General features: G+C 40.3%; 2 pseudogenes; both read right to left on the reverse strand.

Annotated features, from left to right (window-relative positions):
* Window positions 1–6,926: 6,926 nt before the first annotated feature.
* On the reverse strand, window positions 6,927–7,302 carry LOC117020565 (60S ribosomal protein L31-like; annotated as a pseudogene).
* Window positions 7,303–11,861: 4,559 nt separating this feature from the next.
* Window positions 11,862–13,292, reverse strand: LOC117020686 (60S ribosomal protein L7a-like; annotated as a pseudogene).
* Between the last annotated feature and the right edge of the window lie 254 nt (window positions 13,293–13,546).

The following is a 13,546-nucleotide window of genomic DNA, read 5'->3' on the forward strand; positions in this document are numbered from 1 at the left end:
TTGGGGACATAAGCTTAGCCTACAATTGCTCCTGGTCTACAGAGTTAAAGTTCAAGCACAAGCAACAGTCTTCCGTTCATACCAAAGTGAATGCTTGTGTGCTGATATGTGTTGTGCTTTTGTCACAAAATGATTTGAGTTTAAGAGGCTCTCCAGTGAGAGAGGGAACTCTAAAGATTATCAGCTCTACTCATGCTCTTTTAGCCTAAAAATTAGAATTGAACAATCATAAGTGTTATATGGAGTGTCTAACAACAAATGTAGCTATAGTTCTGGATTAGTAAAAAACAGTTTATTTTTTATAAATGAGATAAATAATATTTAACACTCAGCCAGCCAATATCACCCCTAGACTTAATGAAGACCAATGCGTAAATTCTCAAGAATTGGAAACCATCGGTGAGAACAAACAAATCCATATCTTAAATAATGTATTATAGAACAGAGAAAAATGCTTCTCCTTGGAACAAGATGAGATCTGGACTTCTGCAGGCTCTATCAGATCCATGCCACAGATGAATGTGTCCCCAATTACACCTAAATGTTTAATGTTTAATTAAATTAATAAATGCCCCCAAAATGGTGTCAAAGAATATTTAATTACAAAAGTATTATTGAAGAACATTTCATGGAAAGAAATACAATATTTAAGTGAAAAACTTAGCAAAAGCATAAGTAGTTTTAAACATGCATGGATGTGCCTGTAAAAACATTGGAAAAGTATTTACAAATACATTTTATTTGTCTATTTTGAAGAGTTTAAGTGAGGGGAAATGGCCAAAATCATTTGACCATGTTTTTCAAAATCCATCCTAAGAGTTATGGTAAGAAGAACCAGGCACACTTCTCAAAACTGTGCCATAGTCCACCAAGGATAGGTGTATGAACAGACACTCTCTCAGTCTTCTTTCATGTGCAATATAAGTTTCAAGTTTTGGCTATTTTTAATGAGGACTTTTCTACATGAGCTGACACAGCTAATCCCAGAAGAATGACATGGGAAGAGACAGCCCCCTTCTGCCACACTGGCCCTGGCAGAGCATGGTACTCTGACCACACAGGGCAGTTTTCAACTGTACTTTGATTGTTTATCTGTATTCTCCACTGTACAGCTGTGCTAATTATTTCTCAATGAGCATGTGTCTGGAGAAGCACAGGGCTGCATGGGGAGAAGGCCCCATGCAGAAAGGCGTACCACTTCCACTGAACAAAGGGCAATGGGATTGGTTTGGGGAGATGAAATGATGATGTTTCCTTGTTGCTGTCTCTGTCATATGGTTTGTGGGCAGGAGGAGGAAAGGGTGGCCATCCCTGACAAGGCTGTGAGCATATGTGTACATACGCCTGTGTGTCAGTGCTTGTAGGTGCACTAATGAGTATGAAGAGGATGCAGGAGGTTTGGTCTATAGTATCAGAGGTCTTGAGCAATGTGGGTGGACACGGCCTGCCATGATCCTATTAAAAAGAAATAGAAAAAGGCAGGCTTTTTCTGTTTCAAATGGTGGGCTCATATGAGCTTCTAGAAATCAGGCTATACAGGGTACAGAGCTGGCCAGTGGTAGAGTCCTGATAATCCTGAGTGGGTGAAGGAGTGAGGCTGCATGTGAGCGTGTGTGTATGTGTGTGTATCCAGCTTCTATTGTGGGAATCCCTTGCTAACGGGCCTTAAATAGGAAATCTACTAGGGATTGTAGTCCAGTATCCTTTTTAGATGTGCACGAGGAGAAAAAGTTGGGAAGCACACAGCAGCTGGCGGAGAGTTCCTTGGCTGATTGATCAAACTGGTTGAAAGCTGTCCCTACAGTACAGTATTTATGGTATTTTAGGCTGTGGTTTTCAAGTTTTGCCTCATTTCAGCTATTCATAAAAGGAAATGATTTTTATAAGAACAAAAAAATGTATTCTTGAAGTCAAGATTTCCTTTTTCTTCTTTAAGATTCTTGAAAAGACTGAAAAGGATAAACAGTTGGTACATGACCAAACAGCAAAAGGCACAACCCTGTTTAAAGTAAATAAGAGAGTCTTTACAAAAACAGTATGATGCATTTACAGTGGTTTCTGCATGAATCAAATTGTATGCTTTCCAAACATAATTGATATTCTTAGGTGGGATGATGGCTCGGTTCCCATTAGTGTACTGAATGGACTAGTGCCAGCCTGTAAGGGATAATGATTAGATCAAAAGAAATGACACCAGCAGAGGAGTAGAAATAATCCATACTAAAATACCAGCATAAACTTGAGTTTGAGAATTATTTATAACCTTGAAATTCAAAAGGAATTGCCAGGGTGCACATATGAGCACATACAGATGATTTACCTCAGCATCTAATGAAAACATTGTCTTTCACTAGTTTAGGAAAACGGTAATTCTTAGGTGGAATTGTGTATCTCTGTTAGGAAGATTATCATGATTTGCCTGGTCTTGGAAATAGTATGTATGAAAAAGAGCAATTCATAAATGGAAGCGCTTTTTGTTTCCTTTCATTTTTCTTAGCATATATTTTTAAAAAGTAACTATTTCAGAAAGTAAAATGGATACAATTTATTGATAGTGTGTTGCAGGAAAATCTATTTTTTTGTTTACAGTTCCTATGGGAAGAAATGCAAAATTCTTTTAGCTATTGGAAGGCATTGGAGTGTGATGGCAGAGCCTAAATAATGTCCTGTTTTTAGTCGGGGTGGGGGTGGGGGGTTGGATATTTCCCTTGTGTGCCACAGTAGGAACAAATGTACAAATACTTCCATGACATTGGGCTGTCTTCCTTTAAATGTTTCTGTTCTACTGTCAGTGATGTGAAGGAAAAAAAAAATCTAGTAACTCATAAAAATCACATTTCTCCATTTCATTTCAAGTACAAGTTTTGTTCCAGAGACATATTTAAAGTGGAGAATAGGACAAAATATGTTTTATGTTCCCATTCATCTTTAAAATAGCCTTTCGACACTGTTAACTTGAAACTGGACAATTACTTGGCACATAACCCATGCAGACACCAACCTTGACAGAATTAAAGGGAATCCTTCTCCAAGGGTGAAGTGTTCTTGAACAATTCATCAGGAGCATTATGTGCAAATGCATTCTTTTTCTATACCTCATGCATGCCAACCTTCTTACCTGACCATTTTCATGTGTTATAAATGGATTTGTTTCATGTTTCCTGTTTTATTTTCACATTATCCCTTCCTGTGACACACATCAGTTAAGCAGATATGGAGATATTCCGCACATGTGTAATTCAGGTCCTCTCAGAGCATTTTTCTCGATTTTTTAAGAGGGTGCTTACATGGCATTAATAATAACCTACATAATTCTTCATATTTCATGAACTCTGTAGAAAAGAAGCTTTATTTATCTCACTTTTCCACTCTTGCTGAACAAAACACATTCTCTGAGCATGGATTATAGATATGAAGAACAGCATTTATTCCATCCCAATGCTAGACCTTACCTTATGCTCATAGTAATAAAATTAATGACTTGCCTACCTAGGAAGGCTGTTAGTTGCCATTGTGAATTCTTAAGGGACCAGGTAGAAACATCCTTTTCAACACACACACACACACACACACACACACACACACACACACACTTTATGTGTTTATATTATTATGTAATCATGTAAGGAACTGGGGGTATAATCCTAAAAATGTCCTGATAAGCATGATGCCATTAAGTGCTGCTCCCCAACGTCCTGCCTAAGAAAACACACATGGATTCTCATACCCTTTTCCTGTAGCATTTTGTCAGAGGATATTTCGGGACTCAGTCTCCTGAGCTCATTCTCTTAGTCTTGCCTGTTCTCATTTTTTTAGACTTCTAGGTTCAGATCCCATTTTTCTATGTGGCCTTGGTCAGGATGCTTTAGAGCTTTCTTTAGAATTTCCTAAAGTATAGAAAGTGTTCAACGTGTTTTTTTTATGTTAATGAGGTGACTTTAGGAAAGCCCTTGTGTAACCTAAGAATGGAGGCTGGTTGCCAATGGAACCAACCTTGTAATTAGAAGGTTAGAACTTTCAATACTTCCCCACTTCCTCCTCCCTCCCCCCAACTGCCACAACGCACCCAGGAACGGGAGAGGGACTGGAGATTGAATTTAATCCTCAATGTCACATGATTTAATCAATCTAGTCTATATATAATGAAGCCTCTATAAAAACCCAAAAGGACAAGGTTCAGAGAGCTTCTGGGTTGGTGAACAAGTAGAGATGCAGGGAGAGAGAGTGCATGGAAGCTCTGTGCCTTTTTCCCATACTTCGCCCTGTGTGTCTCTTCCTTCTGGCTGTTCCTGAGTTATGGTCTTCCATAACAAACTGGTAATCTGGTAACAAGTAAAATGTTTCTCTGAGTTCTGTAAGCCACTCTAGTAAATTAATAAAAACCAAGGATGGGGTTGTTGGAATGCCTGATTAATAGCTGGTAGATCCCAGGTAGAAGTACAGGTAAAATAACCTGGACTTGAGATTGGCATTTGAAATGGAGTGCAGTCTTGTAAGACTGAGTCCTTTAACCTGTGGGATTTGATACTATCTCCAGGTGGATAGTGTCAGAATTTAGTTAATTGTAGGATACCCAGCTGGTATCCAAGAATTTGGTGGTGTGGGAAATCCCCCCACACATTGGAATTGGTGTTAGAATCATACCATATCTAGGATGATTGCGTCCTTTTGATTGTATATCCTCCTTTCACGGGTGACTTTCACCTTGGCTTGGCATCAGAGTTCATTTCTCCTCGTTTCTCATTCAGTAGCCAGCTAGCTGCTCACTCCCATAACCAACCACAGCCCCAAGGGACTGTGGCCAGGGTCAGAGCTAAGGCAAGGGGAGTTGGTAGAGGAAATAAAATGCTGTTTCTCTCCTCCCCTTTGTTCTAATCATGGCCATGATCATCTGTGAACTAAGCGTAGAATTCTAGCCTTTTGTGGGTACCTGGAAAGAAAGAGATTTAGACAGAAGAGCTTTCTCGTTCATTTACCTTTGACCCATTTTAAGTCACCTCTCACTCTATAAAGTAGAACACCCCACAATGATTTCCATGCATTTAGCTTTTATTATTACCAATTGAAATGCAGCATCTATGGTTTCTGTGTCTCAGTGACAATTTGAGAAAGATTGAACTGAGGTGCTGCTCCCCATTTGCTGCCTTCTACGACATTTCCTTGTGCTCAGCTTTCTCAACAGCAGGGACATGGCCGCAAGATTATCATCCCCAAAGCAAGCTGACATCAGGAGAGAGACTCAGGCAAGCTCGTCCATCCATGGGAAATGTGTTCTTGCGCATTCACCCTTTGCCACACCTTCTGGTGGTTTACAAAGTGCTCCACCATGCTCCCCTGAGGGAGGAGGGTGAAGGTCAGGATCAGGCAAACTGGCACAGAAAGCACCCAGAGTTCTTACAAAAGTGGGGTTCAAAGATTCACAACACTTTAAAGTTACAAAGAGTTGGATATTAGGATTCCACTGTTGCAAAGATTATCAGAGGAAAAAATCTTGCTGTGTAGTGTTATAATAAGCAGAAATCTTTTGAACTCACTGGGCAGACTTTGTCGTAAGTGATGATAGTGGGATCATTTCTCGTATAAAAATTTTAGCTTAGAATTGCAGACTTATTAAATGATTATACAGTTCAGATAGGTATGAAATCCATTCCTGTTTGCAGCACAAAAAGTTTAAAAAGCCCATTAATGTCTTCCTAAAGGCTCCCACTAGTAACAATTTTAACCGAGGTGAAAATATATTTAATAGTGTCATCTAAGGTTTCACATTACTTTTGTTTAGAAAAAAACCTTTCATGAAAGTAATTGTTTGTTTGAAGTGTGCAGTCGATTTATACTTACATAAAAGGCAGTTTTGATATTTTTACCATACCATCTTCGCCGTAGACTTCTTCGTCACAAGTATTTTTGCTGCAAACATTTTTACCACATAACTAATTGGCTGCAAGGCACTTTTGCCGTAAAAAAGATAACTGGTTGACAGTTTTTGTTGTTGTTTGGTTTCATTTCTCCATTAACAAATCAACTGCCTTCAGCACACTTAATGTATTTAAGCTAGTCATGAGTTTGGTTTCATTTTTCCATTGATGAAGTTCTTGCAGTTACTTCCATTTTTATATTATATGTAAATCTTAGCTGGCCCTCATAATAGTCTATAGAGTGATACGTAAACTTCATGGTGGGGTGGTCTTAAAATAGTTAATATTCCTTCCAGATGAGGATGATTTGCCCCAAGAGTTGATTTCTTATTTTGAAACAAACTACAGTGGGAAGAGGAAGAGAAGCAGAGGCCTTCATTGAAGGTGCAGAGTTGAATCCACATTTCCCTTAGAGTGCAGAGAAGTGCTTAGGTACAATCCACAAGATAAGATCAGTTATTTGACCAATGTCGTCATGAATCTACATTTATTTTAAAGAAAGTCTTTTTAATTTTGTTATTCACTTTTTTTGTGTTTCACTATGCCATTTTTAATGTTCCTCTGTTGTTTGTCATGATCATATCTTTTTTTTAATGGCAAAATAGGCATATGGCCAGCTAGTTACTTGGTAAAAATGTTTGTGGCAAAAATGTTTGCAGTAAAAATGTTTGTGGAAAAGATGTGTATGGCAAAGGTGCTACAGCAAAAGTCCCCAGAACACTTTCTCTCATCTCTTATTAGTGGGGATTGTTTAGTGGTATTGAAACTGCAGGAGGAGTATGATTTGATGCAACTCTGACAGAGGGTAGACCCTGGCCAAATGGATTGACGTCATGCTGCAGCATCATCTCTGCTTGAGCGTTGGCCCTTTAAATCAGTTCTAATCATTGTGTACCACACCTATGCTAGTCTATTTCTTTAAAAAATGTTGCAAACACCGATGTTTGATTGATTCACTACTAATTTCTTTCTTTTTTTGGCAGTTTTGCTACTTTATTACACAATCAGCAGTTAGTTCTCATCCACATGAACTGTTTGTAGATTTTTGAAAGTGGTGACAGGTATGTAGGCAACCAACATATAGAACTTATTTGGTGAATCTTCATCCTCATTATACTTTCTGGACAACTGCACCCAGATGCGGTACGGATATTCCTTGTTCCTTTGGCCCAAGCAACTTGGTTGAGTCAGATGTCAATGTACACATTTGGGTTCCCATCTCCTTCATGGAAAATTTCCGGATCTTTTTGAGTGCCGGAGGAGCACACTTCTTGAAACCCACTCCAAGGATGCGCTTGTGAACACTGATGATGTATTCCCTGATCACTACCTCGTTGATGGCAGAATGGCCCTTCTTCTTCCTGCTACCTTTCTTTGGGGGAGCCATTTTGCTGGGCCCAGGTTGGAAAGGTCACTACTAATTTCTTGAGCACTTATCGTGTTTGCCCCGAAAATAAGACCTAGTCGGACAATCAGTTCTAATGCGTCTTTTGGAGCAAATATTGATATGTCTTATTTTTACTATAATATAAGACTGGGTCTTATAACATAACATAACATAACATAACATAACATAACATAACATAACATAACAACATAACATAACATAACATAACATAACAATATAATACCGGATCTTATCTAATCTAATCTAATCTACTATAAGACTGGGTTTTATATTAATTTTTGCTCCAAAAGATGCATTACAGCTGATTGTCTGGCTAGGTCTTATTTTAGGGGAAACAGCGTAGTATATGCCAGCAGCTTTGCTAGGATCCTGGGATAGAGTAATGAACAAACAAATGAAATTTTGCTCTCATGTACCTGTAAAACACACAACTGTTGTACTTGCTTATTTATTTATTTATTTTTTCCCTAATGAACTCTTGTCTCCAAAACCAAATATTGGTTTCCATCATTGGGGAAGCACACCATGTTTGATTTTTGCACACTCCCCTTCTTGGCATTTGGAATCTTTGCACACCTCACCACCTCCAGTTTTGTTCCTCCCTTTGACTTCTGCTTTCCCCATTGCTTCAGGCTAGGACTTAATGCTGGTGACCCTGGCCCTAAAATGCTTGCTCATTTTCACTTCCCCATGCCATGGCAGTCTTAGAAACCAAGAAAGCTTGTGCTGTTACCTGGATGGTGATCCTTTCTGTGATCAGAGTCTGCTTGACAGTGTTGTGGATCTGTTTCTACTTCTATAATCTCAGGTGGGGACTGTAGGTGAAACCTCCTTGTAGCAAATATTCAAATATGAGACAATGATGACAATAAATTGGAAGAACATCTGAGTATACTATACTTGCTCTCCTGACAGTTTCATTTCCTAGAAGTGAAAAAGGGAACTGCTGCTCTGGACCTAATTCTGATGAATAAGGGAAGATTAATTTCTCAAGAGGAAGTGATTATGTTATGATATATATAATAGCCAGGGCAAAGAACTGTAACTTCTAGGGTGAGACATGTTTCTCAAAAAGCATAATCCCTAAACCTGAGATTCTAGAAGAGAACCAAGAGGCATGAGTGGCTATTAAAAAAAAAAGAAAAAAAAAAAAAAGAAAAAGAAAAAGCCAGAAAGAAAGAAAAGAAGTAAAAGAAAATCTGACAGGCCTGTAAGAAATGGTTGTTATAAAAGGTAAAATTAAGTTATCTAAAGCAACAGTGAGGTCTCAGGGGTGAGCGCATATTTCATAAAGGACGTGCTCCAAGCATGACGCCCTGCTGAATATGAATTCCATTCTTGGAATCTGAAGTGAGGGTTGATAATGAGCAATTGTTCTGTTTCCCTTATTTGCTTTTTAATGTTTCCTCTGGCTTTTGATCTCCTTTTGTCTAAGAAATCAACTGTGTGTTTAAATTAATCTTTCTCTATATCTCATTCCTGTCAATTCTTCTTGGAGTTTCTCTTCTTGGATTTGATCCTAAACTTACATAGGTTCTCCGTCCCTGTCAGGGTCCTGGGGCACTCTTAATCCCATACTCTCACCCCCTGCTTTTTTTTTCCTTTCCAAAACCCTCCCTCCCAGTTATGATGGCCAGAGAACCTCCACTAAAAGACTTTACCCCCAGCTGGAGTGGGAACTGAAAAAGCCCAAAAGATTTTTAAAGCGATGCTTCCTTCCTTTCAATGACCACCACTCCCAGCCCCAGTTTTTTTGACATTAGTAGCAGAATGCTTACTTAAAAATCAGAAGATAATTTAAGAGTGAATTTATTCATTTAACAAAGTACAGAGGGATTAGAGGCCCTTTAAGTAGCATCTTCTCAAGTGTTTGTTTACAGATCATTAAATACTTAACTTAGTAAGAAACTAAAAGCTGAAATGTTCCAAACCACTGATGATTAAATAGCAATCTGGAATTAAGATAGGCAAATCTAAAATTAAAATAACAACAAATTTGAAATGTTCATGTGATCAGATAAGAAGCTAAAATACTTGCATGTCTGGTTCAACGGGAAACATCTGGCCAGCCCAGGGCTTGCATTTTCTGGTTGCTGAGAGCTGGTGCTCGACTTTGTGTCCTTCTGATATCTGCGCTGCTTAGACCACTCAGACCTCCTCAGGGCAGGGGGACACCTGCTCCCTTCTCAGCCTGGCTCCCTAGCTCCTTCATCTCTTCACCTGCTCTCCTTTGGCCAGGATACAAAAGACTGAAGGAGGGGCTCATTGCCAAGAATGAATATTCCTAAAGTGGCTAAAAATGTAAGAATATAATCAGCAAGTCTAAACCTCATCGTGATAAAAATGCTAAAGATAATAGAAAAACAACATGCCAAACTGTATTTTTCACTCAAGCATCAGGAAGGGATAAAGACTCGATGGAGTAGGGATGGGTGGTTGAAGGCTACATGACTGAGAGAACAAAAGCACTCAACTTTGATTTCACCTCTACTTTTCTAGTATCAAGGAGAATGACCTTCAAGTTAAAAAGAGCAGAACAAACATACTTAAAAAGGACCAGAAACCCTAGATAAGCAATATTGAGGAAACACTTAACTGCCCTAAAGGTGTTCACATTTCTGGGTAAACGGTATTCTAGCAGAATTAAAGTGCTTGCTGGTGTGATTACAAAACTACTCTTGATCATGTTGGAGGATTTATGAAGAGAGGTATGCAAAGTCTGGAATGGGTAAATATCTTGATTTTTAATAAGGGAAATGTCGATTTCAGACAGCAAAGACTGGTGCATTTGAAGTCAAGATCTAGAAGGGGAAGTGATGACTCCAACTAACTTTGGATTTAGGAAGCAGTTCGTTTTCTTTTTCCTATTAGAGTATTTAACTTCTTTTTATGAAATTTACTAGACAATATGACATAATTCACTTTATTGATTCACGCATTCAATAAACATATATGTTATTAAGTTATTAAGGGCTCTGAGGCCAGATATGAGAGATCAGAGATAGTTAGACCCTGACTCTGACCTTGAGAGCCCCTTCTCTCCCCTCAGTCTCTCTGAGAACACACGGAATTGAGAAGGAGAAACAGATGTCGGGAGCAGCATGGGTTGGATCTTTGGGTTGTGTTGACTTTCAGGTGCCACAGGTCTTCTGAGTTGGGATATCGAGTTGTCAGTCGGAGATGTCTGGACCTCCAGAGAGCTCTCGTCTGGGAATGCGGGTAGGTGGTAGGTAAAGCTATCGTCATGGGTGAGAAGAAACAAAGATGAATTATGGAGAACACTGAAAAGGCAGTTAATGGGGGGAAGAGCCAGTTAAAGAGACAAAGACAGAATCAACAAGAAGGTGGGAGCAGCATCACGAAAGGGGAAGAGGAAAACCAAGGAAAGAGAGAATGTCATGAAGGAAAGAATACAGAGGCTAGAAAAATGAGAGCAGCAGAGTCCACTACTTTTGGAAGCCAACTGTGGCAATCTAAGGAATGATGAGATGTGAGAAATTGGAGACAGGGAATGGAGATTTTTATGGGTTTGGCTATGAAGGTCACAGTGAGACAGGATAGAGGGAGAGACTTTTTTTTTTTTTAAAAGTGATGACAGAGATGTAGAGTTTCCTAATAGATTAAGCAAATATTGCTTCCATTTAGTGAATATTTAGGCATTGTACTGAGTTTTTTACCTACATTATCTCATTTAATCTTCATTTCCGCCCACAGAGGTAGGTATTATCATGCCCAGCATATAGATTAGAACGTTGAGGCTTTGGGAAGGTAAGTCAGGTGACCACAGTACACGGGTAGGAAGGAACACAGCAGGGATCTGGACTCAAATTTCCCTGGCTGCAAAGTCCTGTTTTTACTCAATAAACTGACCAGTGATTCTCAGATTTAGCATGCCTGAGAATCACCTGGAGGGCTAGTTAAAACGCAGATTACTGAACTCTAGCCATTCCCCCTCCACGGTTTTAATTACTAGGTCTAGAGTGGGGCCTAAGCATGTGCATATCTGACAAGTTCCCAGGTGCTGCTGGTCCAAGTACCACATGTTAGAACCATTGGAACTTGTTAGAAATGCAAATTTTTCGTCCCCAGGAACCTGTGATTTAACAAGCCATCCAGGAGATTCTGATGCGTGCTACTGTGCTGAGAAGGCTGAGAAGCTGGTGGAAAGGAGGAGGTGGAAAACAAAGATAGAGGAAACGTGATGCATTAAATGATGTAGAAGGGATTAGAGGTGCTGGAATTCATGGCACAGGCGAAGGGAGTAGACCTTGGCACAAAGAGTGACTATAATTTCAAGGTGGGAGGAGGTGAGCATGTGTGCAGAGGTAGCTAAGAGTCAGAGGGGAGTGGAGAGTAGAAAATCAAGGACAGAGCTAGGACTTTTAGTGTTTTGAGATTTTAGCAAGACTTCTGACTGTCCTCTTCATGCTTTTGTAGAAAGGTGAAGAAATGAGGCTCACTGAGAGTGAAGCTGGCTTTGAAGCTGGTTATCTCCCAGAGGAAGTTTTAGGGATGTACCACAGGGCTCTGCAGAACTTTTAATAAACCAGTGGCAAAGCACATTCATCAAATCGGCAGGTGACATGAAGCTGGTGGCAACGACTAAGTCTTTGGATGACAGTGTCAAGATTCAAAAAGATACTGACAGGCTGGACTGATGGGCCAAAAGAAATAAGATGAAATTTAATAGGCATAAATATAACTTCCTGCACTTAAGTTTGAAAACATACCAACCTTACCAGCTGAGAAGAAATTTCTAGAACCCGAGGTCAGCAGCTTAGGCATCTCAGCACTGTATGATCCTTATGGCTACATGGTTCCATAACTAAATTGTTGCCTTGTTCCTTATGCCAAATTCTTTCCTTGTAAGCCATTTCTGATAACATGGCTCTCTGGTTTTGCCCTAGTGCCAATACTCCTTGTGCCTTGGTTTTACTGTCTCTAAGTTTCTCTAAAATTGGGGTTTGGCTTCACCATTGCAAATTCTCCCTGGCCAGAACTCCAGGATTCCAGCACCAGTGCCTTCCCTTCCTGACACCCAGACCATTTGTCCAAGTCTTGGTGTGTTTTCTGTCTGTCATGTACCATGACTATTGTTTACAGACCTGCCTGTGTCCTATTCTTTGTTTTTTTTTTTTAAAGGAGACTTATTATTACTTTTATATACAGAAAACGCCAACAGCCCAGCTCGGTGGCCAGTTCATTAGCCTTTGTCTTTTCCAGCTTGCCCATGTGAGTCACTGATTTGGGGCCCAGGACGTTGCTTCCCCAGTGACAGCGGATCTCATCATATCTGTCATTGTAATTGGTAAGGACAGCTTCCACTAGCTTAGCCAGTGCTCCTTTGTCTTTTGAGTTAACCTGTGTGAAGGCAGTGGTGGTGCAGGTCTCCTTGTGGGCTAGATGCCCCAGCCTGGCCTTCCCCTTGATAATGCAGGAGGGAACCCCCATCTTAAGGCACAGGGCAGGCAGGAAGACCACCAGCTCCATGGGGTCCCAGTCATGTGCAGTCACCGCCACCTGAGCCTTCTTGTTCTCCACCAAAGTGGTGACAATATTAACCCCTGCTCGAAGGACCGATGCCCTCTTGGTGGGGACCTTCCCCTTTGCTGGCATCTTTTTTCTCAGCCTGAGCCAGTCATCTCTGCTTATTCTCTTGCTTTGTCTCTGGTCTGTACTTGTGAGCCAGCTTAGGCAGTCTGGCGGTGCAAGGCCTGGGTGAAATGGTTAATGGCAGGGAGACCTTTTAGGCGTCTATAGAGAATAGCTCTACACTCCTGCAGCTGAAGGTACCGGGGCCACTCGGCAAAGCGGATAAAGTCCCTTTGGGGCTGGATGTTCTGTTCAATGCCAAAATTCTTGGGCCTTTCCTCAAACAGGACATTTACCACCTTCTTGGCCTCCTGCTTCTACATGACAGCAGGGGCTGGCTCCACCTTCTTCCTTTTAGCCTTCTTCCCTTTCAACATCTTGGGCAGTGGGAGGAGAGACTGGGCCATATTCCTGATGGGTAGTATTTCTGATATCACCTGCTTGCCTGATACTACTTCCTCCCTTTTTCTGCTGCTGAGTGTACCCCAATACCTGCAGGAAATGAATAACTGTGGAGATTTTTTAATGAAGTTTCATTTTGAAAGAGTGAGAGCTTTAGTTTCGATTTATGTATAATTGTGCAGAAAAATAAAATTCTGCACTCACATCGCACTGTAAAATGTATGAAGTA

This window comes from Rhinolophus ferrumequinum, chromosome 3 (assembly GCF_004115265.2).
Source record: "Rhinolophus ferrumequinum isolate MPI-CBG mRhiFer1 chromosome 3, mRhiFer1_v1.p, whole genome shotgun sequence".
Classification (NCBI taxonomy): domain Eukaryota; kingdom Metazoa; phylum Chordata; class Mammalia; order Chiroptera; family Rhinolophidae; genus Rhinolophus; species Rhinolophus ferrumequinum.